The sequence below is a fragment of the Neovison vison genome, chromosome 4 (genome assembly GCF_020171115.1).
Source record: "Neovison vison isolate M4711 chromosome 4, ASM_NN_V1, whole genome shotgun sequence".
NCBI lineage: Eukaryota > Metazoa > Chordata > Mammalia > Carnivora > Mustelidae > Neogale > Neogale vison.
In genome coordinates, this window is record NC_058094.1 from 56,731,325 (window position 1) to 56,735,391 (window position 4,067).

A 4,067-nucleotide genomic window follows, 5' to 3' on the forward strand; every position below is an offset into this window, starting at 1 on the left:
CCCACCACCTTCCCAACAGAGAAATTGCACTTTGCACGAGGGCAGCCTCCCCACATGCATGGAGCATCTGAGGCCTCTTAGGCATCTTTTTGCTATAGCTCTGAAACTTTTCTTCTTGGAATGCTCTTATTCTATTATATATTGGGTTTGTGTGTTGGAGGTGGGTAGGGAAGCAGGAGAGGGAGACAGATAATTTTTCTTTTAGTTTAGAGGTTCCTGGCCCATGATAAAGCAAATTCAGACCTAACAGGTTGGAATGCATATTTCCCAGAGATTTCCAGAGATTCTAGACTTCGAGTAAGACACAGTAACTGGATAGGACATTAATGTTGACTCCCTGCGGGAGCCGCAAGTGTTTTCAGTGCATAAAAGAGTTTGCAAATGGATATTTAAGAGAAGTAAAGTGTAGACTGTAGCAGAGCCTACTATTTCTTCCTAATATCTATGCTTTTTCTTCTATATTAATAGAAAAAAAATGTTAGTTGAGCACATGGCTCCTCATAGAGACTGTATTTCTCAAGATTACTTGCAGCTAAGTGTGGCTATGTGTCTAACTTCTGTTCCATAGAATATAGAACATATGCCCATATTCTATGGAACAGAAGTTACTAGTCACTGCCCTTAACACCAATAACCATGTCTTTCTATTTCTATTTTCTATTGTTGGAATAGGGATAAAATGGCAAAAACTGGAATAAGCATTTCAGACCAGAAGATGGAAGTTATATATTGAGGGTGATTAGCAACAAGGTAAATTAAGTCTTGGCCCCCAGTGACTTCATGGAGAAAAGCCTTATTAACAAGGGAACTTCTACATGAATAAAATAAAATAATATAAATGAGCAGTAAACTTTTATAATGTTTATGGTTATTTGTTTTAATAGCAAGACCAACACCCTAACTAATGCCATCAGGTTTTGGAAATTAAATTTGTTTACTCTTTGACAGGTAATTTATTTAAAAAATAATGTCTATGATAAAAAAAAAAAAAGTCCACAAATAGTGGGCAAGAAAAGAAAAAAATGTCCATAAAGTGCATACCACCAGTATGCCTTCAAAACCAGATCATTATGGGAATATCTTCCTGATGTTTTCATGTCCAAAGAATGTTTCAAAAATTTTATAACCAGAATAATTGCTTTCTGTATATGAAAGAACTAAAAATCATTCTCAGCTGGGAAAAGACTAGAAAGGACGTATTACCCATACTACCTCACCAATAGTTTTTTTAATTAAAAGTATACTTATCAGATGTGAATATGAATTACATCACCCTCGAAATTTATACGTTGAAGTCCTAACCTCCAGTACCTGAGAATATTATCTTATTTGGAAATGGAAAAATCGCAGATATAGTTAATTAAGACGAGGTCATAGTGAGCTAGTGCAGACCCCTAATCTGATACGACTGGTGTCCTTATGAAAAGGGGAAATTCGGACGTAAAACACACATGTAGGAGAATACCATGTGAAGATGAAGGCAGAGATTGGAGGAATATTCAGAAACCAAAGAATACGAGCGCCAGCAGATAACCAGAAGTTGGGAAGAGAGACACAAAACCAGTGTGTTACAGCTCTCAGGAAGAACCAGCCTGGTCAGCACCTCCATCTCAAACTCCTTGCCTCTGGAACTCTAAAGCAATAATTTACGTTCCGTTAGACTCCCAGTTTGTGGTATTTTGTTAAAGTATTCCTAGCAAACTAATACACTTATTCAATTGTCATAATAAGAAAATAAAGAACTAATGAATGGAAAAGGACTAATTGGGGATACGGAAACTGGTTAAACTTGGAAATAATCTCTAAAATGATTATTGAAACTGTAGTTACAGAACAGAATGCAAGGGTCAAAATGTTATCTCAAAAGAGAAGTGATAATGTTAAGATAAAATACGCATGGCTTCATATGAATGATCACTCAAACACCTTTATTAACTCCAATTGCCTTTGAAATGTTTGTCTCAATTCAGAAATCTTCCTCCATAAATACATAAACATGGAAATGTAAATATTTCTTTCATGAAACATGAGTGTATCAGTACACAAAACTGAAACAGCATTTACTCAGTAATAAAGCCCATGGTCACTGGAAGTGCACTTTGATTTTTAAAAGAACTGAGAAATTAATAAGTTGGACATGTGACCTTTATGATCTTTGGTTCTACTTCAGAACTTCAAATGTAAAGCCTTAAAATTTAAATGTTGTGCTTTGAAATTATTTTTAAAGGGTAATGTATAACTGAATGTACAACATTTTATTCATACTTGATTTATACAGCAGGTTTAACATTTATTCAACAAAGCTTTGCATCTAATAATGAGTACACTTGATGCTTTTAAAAGCTTACTAAATACCACCTAATTTTTTTTAAAGGTGTTGGAATTCAACCCCGGTATTTAGCTTATTCCATACTATGTGTTTCTCTGCTTAAAATAGGCTTTATTTGAACTGAAAAAACAAAAACATTTTGTGAACTTTATACAAATATTCCATTTCATGTATGTATTTATTATAAAAACATGGTAGTTAAATTATTTCCTCTCATCTATTTATTTCTTTTTCATGAAGCAATTTATATTTTTTGTTCAGTTTGTGCTTCAACTCTGGGTTTTGTTTCTTTGATATTCTTTCAAATGTAAGTAGATTCTCCTGGTGGTCCCAAGTGACAGAGTAACTTATTTCTGCAGTAGCAATATTTTGTTATTCTACTAAGCTCATGCAGTAACCTGAAACTGTTCAACTGAGTGTCCTCTAAATATAAATCCTACATAACTTTCAACTCTTTATAAGCTTAAAAGGTTTAGTTTTTTTTTTTTTTTTCCTTTTGTAGTCCCTCAGGAATTCAAAAAACGAAAACTTACAATCACTTTTTACTTTAAACAAAAAGCTTGGCAGGGTTTTCACAATGTGGGTAAAACAAAATTTTAAACTATAGTCTTAGCAAGTTTTGCTCAAGACCAGGTCACAGCATAAAATAAATTAAAAAAAAAAGAAATTTGACTAATGAAACATTATTGTCACATCCAAAGGATTGTATAACTTCGGTTAATAAAATATTTACTTGTTTTCTTCTGAATGTTCATCTTCTAAAGATTTGTTATTATACAAGGTAACATTTATTTAGGAGCATGATGAAGTAACCTGGTCACACTTTTGTTCCTATGGTGATCATTCTTATTTAATGAACATAATAATAAGCCATGTTTAGGGATCATTAAATTTTAAGTGTGAAAACAATGAAGTTGCTGTGTGTATGGAGGAAAGATTCTGTTTTTAAATGAAGCCTTCATTTTTAAAAGTGATTTTTTTTTCTCTTCTGAAAGAAATAGCTTTATTTCATATTAACATACAATAGGAAAAGTTAAATTTTCTGGAAGACCACCACCCCCATTAGGAATTTTATCACTTCATTCTGTAGTTCCAAGAGGTACTTGTTTGAATTGCAAGGTTATTACCCTAATTTATAATTTTTTTAATAATGAATATGATGTTGACTGGATCAATAATCAAGATTAATACCCCCCTTTTACTGAAAGAAAATTGAGAAACAAAATATTTATATTCTGGATATTAATTAGAATTATATAATGTTTTCATATTAATGTCATGCATCCTTTTGTTTGTATTATTTTGTTTTATTTTAGTTATAGTTAATTTGTTAATAACTTTAATTCCATTTATTCACTAAAGGCTAGATTTATGTTTTCCAGTATGAAAAACCATTTAGACCTATTCAAAGACTTTAGAATCATTAATTATTTGATTTGAGATAAAAAATGGTTGTTTAATTTAAAACTTGTATTTCTATTCTCTTTTTATTTTTTTAAAGATTTTATTTTTATTTATTTATTTGACAGAGATCACAAGTAGGCATAGAGGCAGGCAGAGAGAGAGAGAGAGGAGGAAGCAGACTCCCTGCTAAGCAGAGAGCCTGATGCGGGGCTCAATCCCAGGACCTGGGATCATGACCTGAGCCGAAGGCAGAGGCTTTAACCCACTGAGCCACCCAGGTGCTCCTTGTATTTCTATTCTTTTGTGCCTATAAAAATTGTCAAAGTAAATTCTC